This window comes from Microcaecilia unicolor, chromosome 3 (genome assembly GCF_901765095.1).
Source record: "Microcaecilia unicolor chromosome 3, aMicUni1.1, whole genome shotgun sequence".
In the NCBI taxonomy this organism is placed as follows: Eukaryota; Metazoa; Chordata; class Amphibia; order Gymnophiona; family Siphonopidae; genus Microcaecilia; species Microcaecilia unicolor.
Genome location: NC_044033.1, coordinates 491,960,669 through 491,985,407, shown reverse-complemented (window position 1 = coordinate 491,985,407; position 24,739 = coordinate 491,960,669). Strand labels below are relative to the sequence as shown.

Here is a 24,739-nt window from a genome sequence, read left to right as displayed (position 1 = left end):
GGAACCATGATTCTGATTGCTCCCTTCTGTCCGCGTCAGATTTGGTTCCCTCTTCTTCTGGAGTTGTCCTCCAAAGAACCATGAAGATTGGAGTGTTTTCCAGCCCTCAGAACGAGGGGGCGCTTCTGCATCCCAACCTCCAGTCTCTGGCTCTCACGGTCTGGAAGTTGAGAGCGTAGAATTTGCTTCCTTGTGTCTTTCTGAGGGTGTCTCCCGGGTTCTGCTTGTTTCCAGGAAAGATTCCATGAAGAGGTGTTACTTTTTCAAATGGAGGAGGTTTGCCGTCTGGTGTGATAGCAAAGCCCTAGATCCTCGCTCTTGTCCTACACAGACTCTGCTTGAATGCCTTCTGCATTTGTCAGTCTGGTCTCAAGACCAACTCCATAAGAGTTCATCTTAGTGAAATTAGTGCTTTTCATTCTCGTGTGGAAGGTAAGCCTATCTCTGGACAGCCTTTAGTCGTTTGCTTCATGAGAGGTTTGCTTTTGTCAAAGCCCCCTGTCAAACCTCCACCAGTGTCATGGGATCTCAACGTTGTTCTCACCCAGCTGATGAAGCCTCCTTTTGAGCCACTGAATTCCTGCCATCTGAAGTACTTGACTTGGAAGGTCATTTTCTTGGTGGCTGTTATTTCAGCTCGTACAGTCAGTGAGCTTCAAGCCTTGGTAGTGCATGCTCCTTACCTAAAGTTTCATCACAACGGAGTAGTCCTCTGCACGCAGCCTAAGTTCATGCCGAAGGTGGTGTCGGAGTTCCATCTGAACCAGTCAATTGTCTTGCCAACATTTTTTCCCCGTTCCCTGCTGAATGTCAGTTGCACATCTTAGACTGCAAGAGAGCATTGGCCTTTTACGTGGAGCGGACAAGCCCCTTCAGACAGTCTGCCCAAATGTTTGTTTCTTTTGATCCCAACAGAAGGGGAGTCGCAGTCGGGAAACACACCATTTCCAATTGGCTAGCGGATTGCATTTCCTTCACTTATACCCAAGCTGGGCTGACTCTTGAGGGTCATGTCACGGCTCATATTGTTAGAGCCATGGCGGTGTTGGTGGCTCACTTGAAGTCAGCCACTATAGAAGAGATTTGCAAGGCTGCATCATGGTCATCAATCCACACATTCTCATCTCACTACTGCCTTCAGCAGCATACCCGACGCGACATTTGGTTTGGGCAGTTGGTGCTGCAGAATCTGTTTGGGGTTTAGAATCCAACTCCACCCCCCTAGGCCCATTTTTATTCTGTTCCAGGCTGCACTCTCAGTTAGATGGTCTGCTTTTTAGGTCAATCCTTGTTATGTCCTCGCCGTTGCAAGGCCCAGTTGACCTTTCTTTGTTGTTTTGAGTGAGCCTGTGTGCTAGGGATACTCCACATGTGAGAACAAGCAGCCTGCTTGTCCTCGGAGAAAGCGAAGATACATACCTGATTGTTCTCACAAACCCCGCCCACCTCCCCTTTGGAGTTGTTGTTTTTTCTTTATTTGGTTTTTGATTAAACTGAGCGGGAACACTCACGCGACGGGCAGGAAGACGGCCGCACATAAGCGGTGCATGCGGTTCGCACGCCAGAAGGCTCTAGTAAAACTTTTTATTTGCTTGCAAGTTTGCCGTTCCTGGGCCGCCGTGGACGCCGACCCACGTGTGAGAACAATCAGCCTGCTGTCCTCGGAGAATACCTGCTACAGGTATGTATCTTCGCTTTTTAAAGCATAACGGATAGCAAGAAGAACATAGTATAACTTCTCTTTAAAGTCTACGAGTAGTATTCCAGTACCTAATACCTGCTTCATTTCAGAGATTACTCTGAACTACTAATGTGTTAATGTAATTTTATTGTATTTTGCTTCCATAGGGACGGGCTTCTTTAACTCATGAGAAAGAGCATTTTGCACACCAGCATCCTGAAATGAAGAATTTGGAAGATATTGTCCAAGATCTAAAGCCAACTGTACTCATAGGTAACTTTCTTTCCTTTTTAATGTTCTTATCATCCAGTGTTCTGACATTTTCAGAGCCCATATAAGGTAAGAAGTCATTTAAAGCATATACGTGATTACGCTAAATTACAGGTGCTATAAACAATGAGTAGTTGGTGGATTCCTAAAGTTTCATTTATTGCCTTATGTGCTATAATTACTAGCAGTTCCTTCCTGTCGTCAGATTTGTTTTGAATCCATTCTTACAGCCATATTAACCGTATTAGGACTCACTCTTTGGAACTCATTGCCATTGGAATTAAGACTTGAAATGTCTCTTTAAAAACTTTAATCAAGATTAAAAAGCTATTATTTCAGAAAAAAATCATTTGAAACTTAAACCTGTTTTCCGAATAATTACAGCAAATGCAAGTAGATTTCTTGAGACACAATCCCCCAAATTCTATAAACGGTGCCTTAAGTTGTGCGCGTTAATTTGGCTGCATGGAACTTAATTGATTAACAAGCCAATCAGCGCCGATAATTGGTACTTAACAACCAATTAGCAGCACTAATTGGCTTTAATTAGAATTTATGTGCACAACATTCTAGGCGTATTCTACAATGCAGCACACACCTGAGAAGGGGGCATGGATATGGGTGTGGAATGGACGGGTTGTAGGCATTTAAAAAAACAATGTGCAATATTATGGAATACAGCAGATCTGCGCCTAACTTAGTCACAGGTATTTATGCCTGGTTTTAGGTGGCCTACATTTTAGGCACAAGAACAGCCTGTGAGCGTATTTTATAAACTACACCTAACTTTAGGCAGTTTATAGAATCATGCTAACCGCGTGGTTTTTCGGCACTGATTTTTAAGGCTCCATTTATATATTTTACCACAATGTAAACAGTTAGGCTGTCTCTTTTTTTAAACCTTGTTTTAATTTGTAAATTCCTTGTCATCAGCAGCAGGTGAATCCATTAACTGATGGGTTATGTCTGCCTACCAGCAGGTGGAGATAGAGAACACTGAAAAACCATAGTGCTCTATGGATGGCTAGCTCCATCTGCCTTCAGTATTTCTCTATCTCCCAGCAGGTGTGGACGTAGCTTGATGAGCTCCTGGAAAAAATTGTGCCTGGGGTGGCTCCTATGCTTTTGCCAGTTGAAGCTGGGGTGTTGTGGCTGGTGGTGCCCACTTTGAAGGCATATATGTTCGCCCTTTCCCTGCCTTACCTGTCCCCCTGCCTACCGGAGTACCTCTGTTGCTGCCTGCCTCCAACTTTCCTCACAGCGTTAAAAAAAAGAAAGAGTACGCATTGGTTCTGCGTAGCTATTCTGAGGCTTTTTTCCACATGCAGCTTGACCGGAGCTCATTTGACTCGGTCTTTTGAGATGAGAGTGGTGCCCAGCTCCTCCAGGGAGGTCCTGCAGACGGCGTTCCGATCGGGGTAAGTTTTGGCACGAAGCTGCCATTTTACTTATATATTTCCATCCAGTTGGACGATGGCTGCTGAAGCAGTTAAACGCTGCTCCCGTTGTGGTAAACGTAGATCAGCAGCGGGGCTCTGTAAGACGTGCTCTTTAGACGCTAGAGCTGGTACGAGCATGGTGAGCGATGATTCTTCCCGCTCGATGGAGCTGGCAGCGGGCGCCATTTTGGAAGCGCCGCATGCCTCAACCCTCGCTGTTGCGGAGGAGTCTGAGTGCAGGGGGACGCCTCGGTTAGAGGCTACCAGAGGAGCTCCTGATCCCGTTTCTCCTGATTTGGAGACGGAGGGTCAGGGTGGGTTTTTCTCCCCGGAGATTGTGCTTTTAATGCATAAAGCTTTCTTGCTGAAAAGAGCTCTGCCGCACGTGTCTGACACTGTGCTGCTACCTGATTTCCCCTCGGGTGTTGATGGCCCAGGACTGGCTGATTCCCCCGAGTGTTGGAAGGACGCAAAACATAGACGGGTAAATCCCCCGTCGGAGAGTGGCGCACTTCCTTCCCCCCCCCCCCCGGGCGGTGTGGATTCTGAGGGTTCTGGCAGGGCCTCATGGTCTGAAGAGCCAGAGGAAAGTGCCGGTTTGCCACTGGATCTGGATGATCCCAATGCGGTGAGGATTTTCCCACCATGATGAACTGCCAGCGCTCATTTCTGACGCCTTGCAGGCTCTCTCGATCGATGATCCTGCCAAGGGCGAGGCCTCCTCTGGTAATCCGAGGATGGCGAGTACTAAGAAGCCTGCTCGAGCCTTTCCTGTGCATGACTCCATCCAAGAGCTTATTTCAGCTCAATGGTCTGAACCCGATGGGCCTTTGAAAGTGGCCAGGGCTATGGGTCAGCTTTACCCTCTAAGTGAGGAGCACTTGGACGCTTTGGTCACAGCGGTGCCCTGAAAGACATGCAGGACCGGTGGCTTTAATCCGCATTGAAACAGTCTTTTGATATCTGGGGGCTCGCCTTAAGGGCGTCTATTTGCAGTTCCTATGCTGCATGGGCCTGCCTTTCTTGGTTACAACAGGCAGTGGAACAGCCTGCGGATGGTGTGGAGTCCCTCGCTGAGGTTGCACCACGGATGAAGTCAGCCCTGTCATTTTTGGCTGAGGCCCTCTATGATCTGGTCAGAGCTTCGGCTAAACAGCTGTCTGTGGCGGTTGCGGCCCGCCGCCTTCTATGGCTTCGGCATTGGGCGGCTGACATGGCCCCTAAGTACAGGCTGGTGAAGCTTCCCTTTCGGGGCCACCTGTTATTTGGAGAGGAGCTGGATAAAATTGTGAAAGACCTGGGGGACCCTAAGCCCCAGCGGTTACCCGAGGATAGGCCGAGGCCTTCTTCCAAGGGAGCTGTGTGGCCCTCCTCTTCCAGACCTCGCTTCCGTGAAGCTCGCAGGTATCGCCCGGGGCGCTCTGCTGGGGTTTCTCAACGTGCCCGTTTTCAGCAGAGGAACTCCTTTCGCTCGGTCAAGCGTTCCGCAGCGGCCGATTCAAGGCCTGGAGTTCAGGGGTGGCCCCCTCAATGACGGGGTGCCTGTCCATTCCTCGATTCCTGCAGTAGGAGAACGTCTTTCCCTCTTTCTCGAGGAATGGACCAAGATTACCTCCGATCAGTGGGTCCTGGGCCTGATCAGAGAAGGTTACCGACTGGAATTCAGCGCCCCGGTGAGAGACATGTTTGTGGAGTCCCGATGCAGTACTGCCGTCAAACGGATGACGATAGAGGAGACCTTACAAGTCTTGTAGCACCTTGGAGCAGTGATCCCTGTGCCTCCCGCCGAACGTGGCTGCGGTCGCTACTCCATTTACTTTGTGGTGCCTTGTTTTGTCTTGCTACATATGGGACTGACGAACACGAGCCGGTTCGGGCGGGAAGACGGCCGCGCATGCGCGGTGCGCATCGGCGCGCGAGGACTAGCAAAGGCCTTTGCTAGTAAAGTTTTCCGATTGGAGGGGCTGCCGTGGACGTCACCCATCAGTGAGAACAATCAGCCTGCTGTCCTCGGAGAATACCTTCTACAGGTATGTAGCATTCGCTTTATATGTCATGCTAAGTCCCTTACAGTAGGGGCCAGGTCAGTAGAATCTAATTGACCCTGAAAATAAAAATGTAGTATCCACTCATAAGCTACTGATATTGGTGACTGGCTTTATAAGACCTGTTATCTGCATAGAAAGAGAGCATGTTTGGGATTTGTGTTACAGAGTGCTTTCAACTTACATTGAAATAATATTCAGCTCTGGTGAAGTAAACATAATACTTATGTACAAGTTAATAGCTCAGCACCATAGCCTATAGCAGTGGTTCTCAACCCAATCCTCAGGGCATACTCAGAGGAGCATAATTGAAAGGGATTCCCAAGTTTTGCTGAGGACATCCTCGCAAAATGTCCCTATGGAGGGGTGGAGAAACTCGTATTATCGAAACAAGATGGACGTCCATCTTTTATTTCTATAATACGGTCGGGGACGCCCAAATCTTGAAATTTAGGTCGTCCTTAGAGATGGTCGTCCCTAGACTTGGTCGTTTCTGATTTTCGGCAATAATGAAAACCAAGGATGCCCATCTCATAAATGACCAAATGCAAGCCCTTTAGTCGTGGGAGGAGCCAGCATTCGTAGTGCATTGGTCCTCCTGACATGCCTGACACCAACCAGGCACCCTAGGGGCACTGCAGTGGACTTCATAAATTGCTCCCAGATACATAGCTCCCTTACCTTGTATGCTAAGCCCCCCAACCCCCCAAAACCCACTACCCACAACTGTACAACACTACAGTGGCCCTTAAAGGTGAAGGGGGGGCACCTAGATGTGGGTACAGTGGGTTTTGGAGAGCTCACATTTACCACCACATGTGTAACAGGTAGGGGGGAATGGGCCTTGGTCCACCTGCCTGAAGTGCACTGCACCCACTAAAACTGCTCCAGGGACCTGCATACTGCTGTGATGGACCTGAGTATGACATCTGAGGGGGCACAAAATATTTTTAAAGATTTTTTTTAGGGTGGGAGGGGGTTAGTTACCACTGGGGGAGTAAGTGGAGGTCATCCCCGATTCTCTCCGGTGGTCATCTGGTCAGTTCGGGCACCTTTTTGTGCCTTGGTCGTAACAAAAACAGGACCAGGTAAAGTCGTCCAAGTGCTCGTCAGGGACGCCCTTTTTTTCCATTATAGTTAGGACGTCCATGTGTTAGGCACGCCCAAGTCCCGCCTTCGCTACGCCTCCAACATGCCCCCGTGAACTTTGGCCGTCCCTGCGACAGAAAGCAGTTGGGGATGTCCAAAATCGGCTTTCGATTATACCGATTTGGACGACCCTGTGAGAAGGACACCCATCTTCCGATTTGTGTCGAAAGATGGGCATCCCTCTCTTTCGAAAATAAGCCTGTTAGTCAGTTGGGTTTTCTGGATACCCACAATGAATATACATAAGATAGATTTGCAAACCATGGAGGCAATGCATGCAAATCTCTGTCATGCATATTCATTGTAGATATCCTGAAAACCTGACATGATGGATATGTCTCAAGGACTGGATTTAGAAGAACTGGCCTTTAGTAGTAAATCCACTCATGTACACAGTAGGGGCCAGATTCTATATATAGTACTCAAAATTGCCTGCGCAAATTTGGGCACAGACCCAATTTGTGCATGCAATTTAATTGGTTAATGAGCCAGTTAGCGCTAATTGGGCCCTAACAACCAATTATTGGCATTAATTGGCAAAAATTTGGATTTACATTCGCATCTTGCTAAGCACTGTTCTATAAAGATGTGCATGTAAATCTTTTAGTGCACAAGGGGCGTGGCCTGGGAGGGGCATGGGCAGGTCAGGGGCATTCATTAGAGATGTGCGCACTATTATGGAATTTGGGGGGGTCTACACCTAATTTATGTGCCAGGATTTACACCAGCTTTCAGTTCCTGGATGTACGTGCTAATCTATAAACAGCACCCAACTTGGAGCACTGTGTATAGAATAGCGCCAGTTGTGGTTTTTGTCTTGTGACCAAATTTGGGCACCATTTATAGAATATTCCCCTGGATGACTGCATTTCTAATATGTTTTGTTCCTCATTTTTTTAGGAGTTGCTGCAATAAGTGGTGCATTTACAGAAAAAGTTATCAAAGACATGGCTTCCTTTAATGCAGTCCCTATCATATTTGCCTTAAGTAATCCAACCAGTAAAGCAGAGTGTACTGCTCAGCAGTGTTACCAACTTACAGAGGTAAAGTGAGATTCTTTCGGTGTTTTTCCCTGCATAGTGGCTTAATATTCCTATTAATGCTGTGTTAACATAATCTCTGCCATGGCTGCTACAAAGTAACTGACAACAAAAGTAAAATTTCTGGTCTCGGCAAGTATCCATTAGGGGTGTTTTAAGCAGAAAATTTCTTTCTAGGAGAAGAGGGAGTGGTCAGCTTGAATGGAATGTGGGTGGAGTGGAACTGTGGAGGCTGACTGTTGGAAGAGACAAATGAGAATTAAGCTTGAGAAAGGATCATAGCCAGAAGTCTAATTTAAGAAGGGGGGCAGGAGTGAATTGGTAGGGGGTGCAAGCATTTCCTCTCAGGTTCTCTTTCCCCCACCACCAAGCCCACCACCCCCCAACTCTCCTCCTGCTCTCCCCACTCATACCTTTGCTAATGGTGATGCCTAACCCTGCAAGCCAAAGAGATTTGCTGGCCCCGCCCCCGCCTGTGCAGCCTCATTAGCAAGGAAGCCGGTGTGGTGCTTCAGCCATGGATGCCAAAATGCCAGCATCCACGGAAGAAGCACCCTGCCGGCTTCCTTGCAGCTGATGTAGCACGTCTGGGGGCTCGGCCAGCAAATATCTTCGGCTAGTGAGAATTGGGCATCCCCACCAGCTATTTCTCCAGTTCTGCAATTTTGGACAGGGTCTGAGCTCAAACTTACATTTAAAAAAAAAAAAGGGATTCCCAAGGAGAGAGGTTGTTTAAGTCAGAGGATTTTCAAAGGTGCACATGCTATTTAAAGCCCATTTGCACTTGCACAATTTTTTGTTGGCAGTTTGTGTACCCATAGCTTGTGAGAAATTTTGAAAGAGAAACTACCCAGTATGCCCACTAAAATTATTAAAATGCTTATGTACCTTGCAACAAAATGGGCTATTTAAAATTATCCCCCACCCCTTCCTCTTTGTTTTTAATTGTTGCCATTTTGACAATTGAGAAGTGGAAAGAGAAACATTTGATTGATGCAGTATCCCGTTTCATGACCAAAATCTTCTACTAGTGTGATACTAATGAAATTCCTAATTTGCTTGCATACTGCACACAGGTGAGATCTAGATACCATATCATACAGTACCTGCAATTCTTAATAATACTAACAATGATCTGCGAAGACAAAGTGTTCACTGGTCATATACTGTTCATTTGGCCTTGCTGAGTGCCAGACAGACATCTGTTCTAGAGCTTCCTAGAAAGACCTAAAGGTCTTTACCGCAGTTTCATGGAATATTAAACTGTTGTGTCCCGCAGTTCATTTTCATCCTCCACAGACTTCAATATGTTAGTGGTCCACAATTCAGCTCACAGGGATCTGTACTGGGGCCAGTGCTATTTAACATGATTCTAAATGATTGGAACGACAAGTGAGGTAATTAAATTTGCAGATGACACACAAAACTATTCAAGGTCGTTAAAACATATGGCATCTCAATAATAAACAATTTTTTCAGTACTTGCAGGTACGGGACTATTATCAGAAACTGACACGAGCAGTAGGCTCCCCAGTTCGGTTCACGGGGTTGGATAAAGTGTTTTTGTTGACCCCATCGAAGTCGAATGGGGTGTCCCAGTGGTATAAACACATGGACGCTCATAAAAGAACTCAGCCATTGATGCGATTGGCGATGGGTTGGAGTGATATCCTTGGGGAAAATGTCACACAGGAAAGGCTAGGGAAGGCTTTTGACAAACTCCATAGTATTACACCAAATGCGGCGCTGCAGGATATTCAATTTAGAGTATTGCACAGGGTGTATATTACCCGCCAACGGGGGAAGAAAATGGGACTATGGGCAGATGATAGATGTGTCAAATGTCAGGGAGGAACTGGCACATTTGTTCATTCGTTTGTGGAGTGCCCGACCCTGGCAGAGCTTTGGACACATGCACTAGAAACCATTGAAAAAGTTATAGCCAAACCATTTGAATGGTCTTTCTCGGTTTTGTTACTGGGAGAGTCAGAACAGTTGAGGGAGGAAGGTTTTTTAGAAGCACAGAGCCGGTTTGCTCTCCTCGCAATTCTGTTGGTTAAAAAATGCATACTGCAGGTTTGGGCGCAGCCGTCTCCGCCGTCTGTGCAGCAGTGGCACCGGATGATGGGTGAGATGGCGGAGTGGGTAGCGTTGCAGTATAAGGTGACATCCAAAAACAAACAGAGAGTGTATCAGGGATTGTGGAAAACATATACACAGCTATGTAGCTTGAAGAGCATGGGGATCCTTAATACAATCCACCAACACATTCTGAACTCATTAAGAGGTACCTGAGAGGGGGAGGGGAGGGGGGGGGGGGAGAGGGGTGGGGAAGGCATTTCTATAAAAAATGAGAAAAGTCAGAAGGGGTGTAGATATGGATGGTCTTATAAAGAGCGTTGGTCATTTTTGGAAAGTAATGATGGACAAAATGTTTGCATATATTTTGGACTGTGTATGTATAGAGTTTTCATGTTCAGAAATGTATTATGTGCTTATTTACCTTCTGGCACCAATAAAGATAATTCAAAAAAAAAAAAACATATGCAGACTCTAGAAGGTACAGTAGGGCCTAATTCAGTCCTCCTTTCCACCCACCCTCGCCAACTCCCTCCCACCCCTAGTTCAACTCTTCATTTATAGTCCATTATTCTAATTACGACAACAAGAGGAGAGTTTTCATCAGAGTTTTAATTAAATTTAATTAGTTTCTGAGTAGCAAACACTAAATAAATTACAAATTGCACCATATAATCTTAAGGCTCTTTATATTGATTTGATATCCCTAGTACCTTAAGAAGGTTTTTTTTTTATTTCTTTATTAGTTTTTTAACAAACATAATATTCATTTATGATTGATAACACACAAATTTGCACAATATTTCAAAAAGGAAATAAAAAAAAACTTAATTACTCCATAAATTTTTTAACTAACGACCACAACAGTAGGAAACAGATCCAAGAAATGAGAAAATTTCTCTACTTACTATTAAGCATTTAAATCAAAAAAGCTGTATCATTCCCAAGTGGTTTACTCCAGCCTGTCATACAGTGTTACATAAGTGACTAAACTTGTACATTCACTTCTTCTCTACTTACTAAAAAATCTTCCAACTGTTTCGGGTCAAAAAATTGATATTGTTTAAGTTGAAATTTTACTCTGCAAATACAGGGAAATTTCAGAAGAAAATCAGCCCCAATTGCTACTACCCTTGGCCGTAGCAATAAAAAGGCCTTACGTCTCCTCTGTGTTTCCCTGGACAAGTCAGGGAAAACTCTAATCTTTGAACCCAAAAACATGGAATCCAAGTGTCTTAGGGAAAGTCTGAGTACTGCGTCCCTATCTAACTCCAATGCAAAAGTTACAAGCAATGTAATTCTTTGTGTTATAACCTCAAGAGATGATTCTAGGAATGTAGTGAGATCCATTGCTCCCTGAGCTTGTAAATTTTGTGATTTTTTTTAGAATCAGGTTGAAGGTAAAAAGCTCGAGTTATGGGTGGCAATGAATTCTCCGGCATTCCCAGGATCTCAATCAAATATTTCTTCGCCATTTGGATTGGAGAAACCAAAGGCGATCTAGGAAAATTTATGAAACGTAAAGTCTGTCTCTTCGATTGATTTTCCAAGTATTCCAGACGTCTTGAAGTAAAATTCTTTTCCTTAGCTAATGTTTGTACCACAAGTTCCATTTTTTCAGTCTTTTCGGTCAGTCTTTTAACTTCAGATGCCTGGAATTCGTTAATATGCAATTGTTTCAACGTAGACTCAGATAAAACTTTAATTGTCTCCACATTTTTACAAATTAAAGTTTGTAGAGCTGAGTGAATTGTAGAAGTTTGGTCCCAGAGTGACTCTAAAGTCACTACGGCTGGTTTCACCATTTTCCCCACTGAAAATAACAGTAGAGGAGCCTTGATAGCTTGTTCCAGAATACTCACTGTTTGAGTAACAACGTGAGCAGATGAAATTTCTGGCGTTTCCAAGCCATCAACGATCTTCACTCTGGCGGTAGGGGGGGCCAGAGCCAGAGGGAGGGGGCACATTTTAGCCCCCCCCCCCCCCCACCGCCATTTCCGGACGCCACTGCCAGACCCCCCCCCCTCGCCACCAATGACACTCTCCACCCCCTCCCGCCGCCGCCAACCCTCCCCCGCTGCTGTCACTTACCTTTGCTGGCGGGGGACCCCAACCCCCACCAGCCGAGGTCCTCTCTTCCATGCAGGCTGCAAGTTGCAATGCTTCCTGTTCTTCTGAGTCTGACGTCCTGCACGTACAACGCGCAGGACGTCAGACTGAGTTCCAAATTCTGAGTCTGACGTCCTGCACGTTGTACGTGCAGGACGTCAGACTCAGAATAACAGGAAGCGTTGCAACTTGCATCCTGCACGGAAGAGAGGACTTCGGCTGGCGGGGGCTTGGGGTCCCCCGCCAGCAAAGATCGGCGACGGGTTGGTGGCGGGAGGGAGGGGGAGGTGGAGAGGGTCGATGGTAGGGGGGTCCAGGGCGAAATCTGCGGGGGCCCAGGCCCCTGTGGCCCCATGCAGATACGCCCCTGGCTATAATTGTCAGCATTTTGAAAATGTGTAAACTCTGCTGTATTTTAAACATTTCTTGAATACTTCATTTTAGGGACGTGGCATATTTGCAAGTGGAAGTCCCTTTGATCCTGTGACCCTTCCAGATGGGCGTACTTTGTATCCTGGCCAGGGTAACAATGCCTATGTGTTTCCTGGAGTTGCTCTTGGTGTTGTGTCATGTGGAATGAAGCACATCTGTGATGAAATCTTTCTTTTGTCTGCTGAGGTATGGTAATTCCTAACGATATACTAAAAATATGTCTTTATAGAAAATTACAAGGCTGATAATTAAAAAAAAAAAAACTGAGAACCTAAATTTAGGCATCTATTTTCAACCAAACTTAGAACCTTAAATTTTCAGCTCAAAATTTGCATAAATTTAGGATCCTACTGCTTCTCTTTTTCCTAGATTTATGAGTCCTGAGTTAGGTGCCTAATGCTGAAAATTAGTGCTGAGCTCATAACCTTTTTTCCTACCCTGAATTCACCCCAATAGCCACTCAATTTTTAGAATCCTAAATTTAGAAACTCAGCCCTTGCAAATTTTCATTTCATTTCATTTGAAACCTAACTCAAAATTAGGATCTTAAACCCTTTGAATATTGACCTCTATGTTTTTAAAGTAATGTACATAGCTCTCTAGAAATGTAGTTGAGAGAGGGCTCATTTGGGAATTCATTTTACCAGTTTGTAGGGAGGAAATGTGGTTTGATTCTAAATACAGACCTAGGGCTAGCCCAAGGCTATCTGATGCTCTAGGCGAACCTTCAACGGAAAAATTCAAAAATATTGTAGTCTCTGGTAACATCCACATGTAAACATATAAACCAGGACCTTAGCCTCCAAATATGAACACACATCATACACAAACTCTGACACCCCTCCCTACCCCTCCCCCAACACCACCACCCACCCATATCATACACAAACTCTCCAAGGGACAATCAACAGACACACATTCCTTCAAACCACCACCACCAATCATCATGTGCTATGGAGAAACAGCACTCACACCCACACACTCCCCTCCCACCCCCCTAATACAAAAACTCTAAAATTGAAAATCAACATCTCTATCTCTCACTCAGACACACACGCTCCCCCCAACCACCTCCACAACATCATACACAAACTCTGTCACGGAGAATCTAGATCTCTGTCTCTCACTCACACCCACACAGTCCCCTCCCCTAAATACATAAGCTGAACTATGGAGAATCACCATCTCTCACTCACACCCACACCCCCAACCAAACTCCACCCCCACCCCCGCCCACAAGAACATACACACACTCTGCCATGGAGAGACAGCATCTCTCACTCACACATACACACCCCAGCCCCACCCCCCTTAATACACAAGTTCTAACATGCAGAATCCACCATTTCTCAATCACACCCACACACACAACAACACAAAGAAAAAAAAAACAGAAAACCAACAAAAAAGATATTACACAAAATACAACAATGTAAATTATTCATTAGCATGACAACACATTTCTCCTAACAATCCCTTTCAAAACATTAATTGCAGGAAGCCAATACCTTGCTAGTGCCCGTTTCATTGGTTTCAGAAACGGGCCTTTTTTCCTAGTACATGTATATGCCTTGTAAATGTCAGCACATTATTCATAGAATCTCCCCCCAAAATCCCTCTGTGAACCATTTTGCATTGGTAAGTGCAATATAGCTATCCACTTATATGCAGTGACCATAATGAAAATGGGGAGAACCATTGGCGTACCTACCTTGTATGCCACCCGGGGCGGAGCACCCCCCTCCTCAAGCAAGGGGGTGCGCTGAGCAGTCGTGCGGCTGTCTGCTCTGCCAGTCCCCTGCCCTGGAACAGGAAGTTGATGTCAGAAGGGTCAGTGGACCGACAGAGCAGACAGCCGAGCGACTGCTCAGCACACCCTCCTGCTGCGTGCAGCTGGGGGTGGACCGCGTCCACCACCCCACCTTTGGAATGCTAGAGGGGGGAACCATGACTTCTAAGGACAGGAACATAGAGGAAAACAACAAAGAATAGAATACTGAAATGAATTTAACAGAAAAGACTGAAAATATCAGAACCTTCAATACCATAAGAAAATGAAGCATGGGGGCTTTTAAGGGGCAAAATATTTTGGTCGGAGTTTGGAAGGTAAATATTTTTGTGTTTTCTTTGTAGGTTATAGCTCAGAAGTTTCTGAAAAGCATTTAAATGAAGGCCGTCTCTATCCACCTTTGAACTCCATCAGAGATGTCTCGCTAAAGTTGGCTGTAAAGGGTGAGTTATTAAACTGTGTGCATTTCATTTCTCTTACTCTCAGGCTTGATCACATATAATTTGTTACATAGTAAGTTTTAGCAATGACTTAATTCATGCAGGGAGAGTGTGATAGCTATAGCGATTCCAGAGAATGGGCCACTTGACAGCTATAGGAACAGGCCTTAGTGCATTTTTTCGTTATCTCAACTTCAGGTCTTACACTGATAAAGGCACAATGGAAAGGTAATTAATCTGAGCCTTTACTAGTATTTGTATATGTTTTTGACCATCTTCTTATGACCTGGTAAAAGAGATACAATGTCCTTTAGTATTGCAACTATTTGAATATTTTGTAAGACTGAAATTAATTTGCTTTACTTTATTAATTTTAAAGACTCAAAATTAATATAAGATTTTTTTGTCAGTAAAATTGAACTCTTCAATTTTAATTTTGGAGGAGGCTCATTTTCAAAGCACTTAGGGGTTCTTTTACTACTAAAAATCAGCTGGTGCGTGTCATAAAGCACCAATTTGGCCGTTTTTCTTCTCAAAACGTCCAAATTGGTATTTCAAAACGTTTTTTAGACGTTTATCTATGTAATTCGTTTGCAGTGTGCCCAGATCACAAGGGGGCGTTTCAGGGGCGGACTTAGGGCATTCCTAGCACTGGGACATTTTACAGCTATAATGGAACAAAACAAAATGTCTGGGGACTGAAACTTCAATGTTTTGGTCTAGACCTGTTTTCAGAATGAATACGGCACAAAAAAGTGCCCTAAATGACCAGATGATCACTGGAGGCTATTGGGGGTGACCACCCAATACATCTCCAGTGCTCTAATTTTCCTTTATGAAAAAAGTGTAAAAAAAATCACATTTTTATTTTTTAGATTGTGGAATATGCCTACAAAATAATATTGCATCTGTGTATCCTGAGCCCAAGGACAAGGAGGCATTCGTCCGCTCTCATATATACAGCACTGATTATGAACCGTTTTCAGTTGATGCTTATGAATGGCCAGAAGAAGCCATGAAAATACAGACTGTTGATTTAAAGTGAAAAGCAACAGAACATCAGGAGGAAGCAGCTCAAATCCTTAGTGAAGCTGCCTTCATTAATCAACAGAATGTTTAGAGTTTTATAACGCAGAAGACATTTAAAAAGGTGTGTTTTAATGTTAAAATCTGTATTAGTTTATTACAATTAGACTTCTTGATCAAATAAATAAGATACATATTTGTTGAAATAAATGTGAAATTATTTATATCTTTATTTCTAATATTTGAGTTAATGAACTGATGACAGTACCTTTATGACATTGAGTTTGGATTCTAGATTGAATTGTTCACCCTTTTCAAATCAAACTCATGATGAATACCATTGAAGTACAGTAGATTTGTTACCTATTTTATAAAGTTATATATCTTAATTCAATATGTCTGAATCTTTAAACAAATTGTACCGAAAGAGGGGATATCCGACCACAAAAGCATAAAATTGTATTTCACAGACCAACTTTCAAATTATTTGTGCAACCACTTGTGTATATCAATCAATATATAATCACAAAAGATAATTTCTTCATACAATCATATAATTTCAAAATATTTTTAAAAATACATTTCATCCACTTAAGTCCATAATCAAAATCCAGTTCTGACATGATATCATGTTTCTAGTAGATTCTGCATTGAGGAACTCAAAACTCTATACTTCATCCATCCACTCATTGTGTTTATTTCTGTAAACTGTTTGGTAAAAATGGCAACAGCCTCTTAAATATCAAGTTACATGACCTAAAGCTACCAATAACAACAACAACACAATGTATCACATGATTTGAAACACACCAATCAAAGCAGGGACATCCATTCAAATTCAGAATTCAATCCTAAGTCATAAAGAGTGCAACCTAAAAGCCAGAACTGCTCTCTATAATTCAGCTTGAAGTGGCAATGACACCCACGCCAATTGTCATGTATGTGGTCAATAATCCTCCACTGGATATCTTTAATTTTGTGATTTTTTTTTTTGCATGAAGTCTTTATTAACCATTAAAACAGAACACGAATGCGCCTTTCACAAGCTACACTGTTTCATAATTTATACAATCAAACAAAAGACACTCTATGCACCCCCTTTCCACAATTTTAACATCCATGTATTAACCCCGATAAACTTCAAAAATGTTTAAGATTTTATATAACAATTGTATCCCCCTCCCATTACTCACTAATTTTGTGATTTTTATCCAACCAGTGATCTACCAACAGGGCAGATATTTTCTTTGTTCATAGCTGTAGCCTAAGATTGCATACACCTTGAATTTTGACCAACCTATACTAAATCACACGGGGCAAATAAATCCTACGTTTAGCAGCGCAAAAAGTCAAATTTCATCTTTATTTTTCTGATAGTATTGGGAGCTTGCCATTATAACCCATTGATGGTGGGGAGAACCAAGAACAATGACCACAAGCACTTTCATCAGTGCACTCCAGCCAATTCATATTTATGACAAATCAGTTTCCTCCAGATTCATACTCATTGGTATGCAATACAAGATTCTGTTGAAATCAGGATGTAGAAACAAGACATGCCAGTATGGGAAAACAGATATTTAATCCTTTCCGCATAATGTTTATAGTGCAAAAGAAGATCCTAATTAGTGAATCTTGCTCTTGTTTATGCTTGCTTTAAAATATACTCATGGTACCCCTGTTTAAATCTCTGAACAATTCTCTAGCTTCAGTTTTAAATAAACTGAGAAGAACACTCTTATCCACAAACACAAAAATTGGCTTGTTGGCAATCCCACTTTTAATCTGAACAGATGAAAGCTGTCAAAAAGGAGGTAATTGTTCCAATCCCGCCATTTTTTTCTAAATAATGTAGTTCTCCAAAGCTCCATCACTGTAACTAATTGAGGGGCCCTTTTACTAAGGCGTGTAGGCGCCTACGCGCATCCAACATGCATCAATTTGGAACTACCGCCAGCTAACGCATGTCCCGGGTATCAACTCCATTTTTTACACACGTCCAATACGGCAGAAAATATTTTTTATTTTCTACCGTTGTGGCGCTAAACGGGTTGTAATCGGCAGTGTACACGCACTAATGATTAGCGCCCGGTTAACGTGTGAGACCTTACGCTAAGTCGATGGCTGATGGTAAGATCTCAGGCCCAAAATGGACATGCGCCAATTTTTATTTTGCCGCATGTCCACTTTCAGGAAAAAAAAGGCCTTTATTGCAGGCGTGCTGAAAAAATGGACCTGCGCACGTCCAATACACGCGCCTGCAACAGCGCAGGCTATTTTTGGTGAACCTTAGTAAAAGGACCCTGAACATTCAAAAATCTAGGGTTGATCTCTGACAGGTTTTAGTAATTTTCAGTTCCTCGTCCAATGCATTCAGTTACTGAAAATATTCTTCTAGGTCACTCTGAGCCCTTCCAAATACAATTTTTTGAAACCAATCAAATGGGTATAAATATCAGTTTTTCTGTGAAGTGTTTTTTTCTTTGATCAATGATTAAAAATTTCCATTAAGCTTTGTAGCTGGGGCTGTGAAATTTTTCACTGAGGTCTTTTTTTCACCACTTAAGATTTTTTAGTGATTGTTGGATTGTTGTGATTTAAACGTTTTGTTGACCCAGGGGTCTTTGTTGGGGACTGCTGCTTTTAACATATTTATAAACGAATCTAAGAGGTGGGGAATAACAAGTGAGGTAATTAAATTTACTTATAACACAAACTTATTCAACATTGTTAAATCGCAAGAGCCATTGTGAAAAATGCAAGAGGACCTTAAAGACTGGAGACTGGGCATCCACAATGGCAGATGACTTTTAACGTGAACAAGTGCAAAGTGATGCATGTGGGGAAAGAGGGAACCCAAACCATAGTTTCGTGATGCAAGGATCCACATTAGGAGGCCACACACCCAGGAAAAGGCTCTAGGTTTCATCATTGATACATTGAAACCCTGTGCTCAATGTGCAGCAGTGGGTAAGAAACAAATAGAATGTTAGGAATTATTAGAAAAGGAATGAAAATGAAAATGTGATAATGCCTTTCTATCATTCCATAGTGCAACCCGCACTAGAATACTGTGTGCAGTTCTGGGCACCGCATCTCAAAAAAGATATCGTGGAATTAGAAAAGGTCCAGAGAGGTGTGACAAAATGATGAGGAAAGGCTAAAGCGGCTAGGATTCTTCAACTTGGAGAAGAGATGGCTGACAGGAGGTCTGATACAGGTTATATAATACTGAGAGGAGTGGAAACAGGTAGATATGAATTGCTTGTTTACTCTTTCGAAAAATACTAGGACGAGGGGGCAAGCAAAGAAACTAAGTAGTAAATTTTAAACGAATCAGAGAAAATATTTCGTCACTCAATGAGTAATTAAACTCTGGAATTCGTTGCCAGAGAATGTGATAAAGCAGTTAGCTTAGCAAGGTTTAAAAAGGTTTGGATAATTTCCCATAAGAACATAAGAGTAGCAATACAGGGTCAGACAATGTCCATCTAGTATCCTGTATCCAGTATCCTGTTTCCAACCGTGGCCAAGCCAGGTCACAAGTACCTGGCAGAAACCCAAATCGTGGCAACATTCCATGCTACAATCCCATGGCAAGCAGTGCTTCCCCATGTCTGTCTCAATAGCAGACTAAAGACTTTTCCTCAAGGAACTTGTTCAAACCTTGTTAAAACCCAGGTACACTAACCGCTGTTACCATATCCTCCGGCAAAGAGTTCCAGAGCTTAACTATTGGTTGAGTGAGAAAATATTTCCTCCTATTTGTTGTTAAAATATTTCCATGTAACTTCCTTGCGTGTCTTTTAGTCTTTGTACTTTTGGAAGGAGTAAAAAATCGATTTACTTCTACTCATTCTACAACACTCTGGATTTTGTAGACCTCAATCATATCTCCCCTCATCCGTCTCTTTTCCAAGCTAAAGAGTCCTAACCTCTTAGCCTTTCCTCATATATGTAATGATACCATCAACTGACACTGGCCATGTATCTTCCAGTAATACAAGCAATTCACCCAAAATATGCAATAAGCAGGAAGTATCCTGTATATAAATCATCAAACTCCTGTACCATAGGTTTAAAAAAATATCCAAACATTTGTACAGTGATTCCAGAGCACAACCTCACATAGACACAGTAGGACTCTCCAGGGGATTCATCAAGCTTTTATGAATATTTAGCAGCATAATATGGTATACTTGGATACTAAACTACTAAGTATAATTTTTCTTTTTGATTAATCATACTATTCGAGTCATTTCTTTAATAATATATTTCAATTCCAGTACAGGATCACTATCCAACCATCGGTAAAACGTCTGGTCAAAAACATTTTTTGGTAAACTTCTCTCCAGTAATCATCTAAACTTTGAAGCACAATTGCTGAATTCTTTGCTAATCTTCCATAGCTGATCTCTCCTGTAAAGTCGTATTAATTCTATTGCTCACAGATTACTACTTTTCATATTCCACTGCCTCAAAACTAGATCCTTAAAGATGGACCAGGGGTCCAATTTGACCACCATAATCAAAGATTTGTTTTGCACAGTAGAATTTATTTGTGAAAAAAAACTATAATTTCCGAATAAACTGAAACGTGTATGTGTAACACTATTGTTAGAAGTGGTGTGTGCGTAACACTATTGTTAGAAATGGTATATAAAATCCAATCGTGGCTCTACTAGTTTTTAACATGACAAGATTAATCACTGATATACATGAGATCTTGTCAGTGAACCTCCACACTCCTGTTCTCTGTACATTCCTCTTCTGCAGTCTCTGGGGAAGTTTAGTGACAAGGTCTCAGATATATTAACCTCTTCAGTGATTAATCTGTCACATTATCATCGGTATTAAGTTAGATTTGATATATTTCAAATATTTTATAAAGCTAGCATAGACACCTATATGCCTTTATAAAACAGAATCTTAGAACTGTACCTAGCAGCACATAAATTCTCTCCCACAATTTTACTTATTCCAAAGAATTAAATGCATGAGTGTACATTTGTACTTTATAAAATATGTATGTGCATGGCAGCTCCTCCCAAGCTATGCCCCAGGAACAACTATACATAGTACACATAAGTATGCATGTTCTTGTTTGGTACGTATACATGTACACATATATTTGACTTTATCTACAACAAAAATTGATCAACAACAAACAGTGGATAATAGTAGTAACCAAGTGACTAAATGTGAGGAAATTCTATCATTGGCTAGAAAAACGTTTCCCTTCACTAGGTTTTTGAATATTGCACATCCTTTGATGCCTGTATTGTGTCTCCTTCCAAAAGTGCATAAAAGATTACAGCAACCTCCAGGAAGACTCAATTTATCTTCAAAAGGATCTTTCTTTGAGCCACCATCAATCTTTTTAGATTATTTTTTGAAATCTAAGTTTCTTTCATCTCCTTCTTACATTAAAGATACTAAGCATTTTTTTAAAGATTCTAGCAGGGTGGATGCAGAGATCATACGGAATTGCATGTTGGTAACTTTGGACATCAAGTCCTTATACTACTTCTATCACTCAGGATCAAGCTTTAAGAGTGATTGGTGAAGCACTAGACCATAGCTGTGGAGGCGCCTTCTGATTTCTGATTTTTTTTTTAGCATTGGCTACGTTGATATTGAAAGAAAAATTTTTTATATTTCAGAATGATTTATAGTTACAAGTTTAAGGAATAGCAATGGGTGCTACTTGTGCCCCCACCGTAGAAAGTTTTTTTTTTATGATTGATTTTGAAAACTAATGGCTTGTGACTTCTCCATTCAAGGACAAAAATAACTTATGGAAACAGTTTTATTGATGATGTTTTCATGTTGTGGAAAGGGGATTTGTCATCTTTGGCAGAGTTTGTGTCATAGTTGAATATATTTAATGAATATTCTGACACTATTCATTTTTAAGGGGTGGAAATCGATATATAGGATGAACATGTGAACATACAAGTTTAAAAAAACAAACAACTGATACCAGGAACACTTAGTTGCAATACAGTAGATGTCACCCTAGAATGTTGAAAAATAGTTTGCTGTACAGTAAGAATAAATCAAACATGAGCAATAGACAATTACAGCAGTCAAATAATAAGACTAGCTACCGGTATCTGCGTGAGTTCCCTACAAAATCCTGACACTGGCTTACAAAATACGCTGTTCCAGAATACCTGTGTTCCTGTTCTGAATGCTTACACCTTACGTACCCTCATGCTCGCTCTGGTCCTCTCAACACTCTCTTTTCACAGTTTGGTCTTTTCGCCGAAATTTCTTTTGACACCATCCGCGAATCTATTTTCTCTGTTGTTTGCCCCATCCCTGTGCAGCAGTCTTCCTCTCAGCCTTCCAGTTGAATCATCATTTCGTAGACTCTAACGGGTTGACAAACATCTCTACATCACCATTCTGTTTCCTTGGTGCTTGACTTTCACCGTGAGCAATCGGAGGCCGCTGCTGTGACCTAACCCTCAAGATTCTTTCCTATGAATGTTGTAGTTCCAATTTCTCTTTTCTTATTTATGATACTTATGTAAGCGCCTAGGTGGATTTACCGAGATGTGAATGTATGGTAAAAGAACTGGGGAAACATTTGGGTGGGTGGCAGGCAGGGGCTCATCATCAAAACTTTGCTTTGAGAGCAGCTGACAGGTGAGAGCTGCCAGCCCTGAAGGCATAGGCAGCTTGCTTCCCTGGCTGGGAATTGAAACCCGGGCCTTGGCGGTGAGAGCACCAAATCCTGACCACTAGACCACCAGGGACTGCTTGGGCAGGGGCAGTGCTTTAGGAAGGCCACAGATCGCATTGCCATGCTGGCTCAGTCCGAAGGTCCATCCAGCCCAGTATCCTGTTTCCAACAGTGGCCAATCCAGGTCACCAAGTACCTGGCAAGATCCCAAAGAGAATAAAAAAATGATCTTGCGCTGCTTATCCCAGGAATAAGCAGTGGATTATCCCAAGGGTTTCTTGCAGGAGCTTGTCCCAATCTTTTTTAAACCCTGCTAAGCTAACTGCTTTTACCATACTCTCTGGCAATTATTTCCTAGAGTTTACTTACACACACACACACATGTGGAGTGAAGAAATATTTCTCTTGAGTTGTTTTAAGTTCATTGTGTACCCACCCTCTAGTCCTTGTATTTTTGGAAAGAGCACACAAGCGTTTCACTTCTACCCGTTCAGTTCCACTCCACTCCCTATCGTATGTCCCCTCAGCCACCTCATGTCCAAGCTGAAGAGCCCTAACCTCTTTAGCCTTTCCTCACAGGGAAACTGACCCGTCCCCTCTATCATTTTCGTGGCCAGGCAGCACCAGCTGACCCTGGCATTGGGATTTCAATTACCATTTCTGCCCTTAGTATTAGTTATCAGCAGTTTGTGGAAGGCAGGTAAAGAACTGCTATCCAGGAAACTATTATCGTGCAAAGTTTTTTCCTATACTGAGCGTGGGCGGCATTCAGAGATGGGGGCTTCCCACAAGCCCAGCACAGGTTGTGAAGCAGGGTTAATCACCTGCAAGGAATCAGAATTTGCATTCTAAAAGACAGCCTTGGGCCAATCTTAGGGGGATCCCCTGGGGAAGTCCTACAGCACCCTGTCTTCTAGGGCTGTGTATTTTGCTCTCATCTCCTTGCCTTTTCTGATGGTGCACGCCGCCACACAAGGCATGCACGCAAACCTCATGCATACAGGTCGGTGAGCAAGGCAGCGTATGCTCTTCTTCTAAAGCTGGAACAGCACAAGCATAAAATGGAGCGTTTCGGCATGCACTCCCCTGGCTTAAAAGCCCGGGCTTTTTATGCCCTCAGTTGCGATGTGACAGAGGGACAATGATATCTCGGCAGCTACATGGAGAAAGGCTAGCCATTGCACCGAGAGACTCCTTCGCCTGCTCTGTGCAGCTGGATCTCTGCTCGCTTTTAAGCAGGAGAGAAAGATCACAGCTAGGGCCGGAAACAAGCGAAAAGAGGGCACCAAAGATCCTTTCCCTGGGACAGAGATGTGACTGACCTGGGGGGAGGGTCACAATGTTTGGCCACCCTTTGGCTCCAGAGCTCCTTCAATAGCTCAGCTGGTAGAGTGGAGGACTATAGAGCAAGACTATAGATATCCTTAGGTCTCTGGCTCCAAGGATCCTGGTTTTTTTTGGCTCCCTTCAAAGAGCAGAGCGTCTTTGGCGTCAGTTCCCCCCCCCCCCCCCCCCAACGGAGCCCTTCAGTTCAGTCAGGAGCAGGTTCCTGGGGCCTTAAGAGCATAGTTGTCAGGCTGGCTGAGTGCATTCAGGTCATAGATTCCTTTGGAGGCGTGGGTTCAAATCCCACCTCCTGACACACCAGCACCCCCTAGGGCTCTCTCCTTTCTAGAACCCAGAAGCTGCAAGGCTCCAGGGCCACCCCAGTCAAGCTCTTTCCTTTCTAGTACCCAGAATATGCAACCTGGTGTTCCAATGCCACCTCAGTTCTGCACTGGCCAAGGAGCCTGCTCAGCTGCCTTTCTTAAGGTTACCATATTTGCTCCCCCCCCCCCCCCGAAAAAAGACACATGCCCCACCCTGCCGCCTGTAACATACCGCCCCACCCCTTCACACACCTCTAAGAGTGTAATATCCTCCCTTCATCCCAGTTGCCCGGCCATGTCTTCAAAAAGAGGACATGTCCGGGTAAAACCGGACATATGGAGGGGCATAATCGAACGTCGCCAGTGAACTAGATCGCCGGCTATCTATTATGGCGGCGGCGCAACAGCTGGCTGGAACCGTATTATCGACAAAAATGGCTGGCCATTTTTTTTTTCAATAATACGGTTTAGCCCGGCCAAATGCCAGAGTTCGCCGGGTTTGTTTTTCAGCGATAATGGAAAAAACTGCCGGCTATCTCAAACCCGGCGAAATCCAAGGCATTTGGTCATGGGAGGAACCAGCATTTGTAGTGCACTGGTCCCCCTGACATGCCAGGACACCAACTGGGCACCTTAGGGGTCAGTGCGGTGGACTTCAGAAAAAGCTCCCATATGCATAGCTCCCTTACTGTGGGTGCTGAGCCCCCCAACCCCCCCCCAAAACCCACTACCCACAAATGTACACCACTACCGTAGCTCTTATGGGTGAAGGAGGCAACTACATGTGGGTACAGTGAGTTTTGGAGGCCTCCCATTTACCAGCACAAGTGTTACAGGTGGGGGGATGGGCCTGGGTCTGCCTGCCTTAAGTGCACTGTGTCACCCACTAAAAGTGCTCCA

The 24,739-nt window shown here is 43.5% G+C and overlaps 1 protein-coding gene and 1 non-coding gene across 2 annotated transcripts in view; one reads left to right on the top strand and one right to left on the bottom strand.

Annotated features, from left to right (window-relative positions):
• Positions 1–24,739, top strand: part of ME1 (malic enzyme 1) — a gene marked incomplete at its 5' end in the record, with an annotated part of 362,344 nt that overhangs the window by 316,156 nt on the left and 21,449 nt on the right. The window lies entirely within an intron of this gene.
• TRNAE-CUC lies at positions 22,191–22,263 on the bottom strand. The gene has a single exon. It is a non-coding gene; the product is annotated as a tRNA-Glu (tRNA).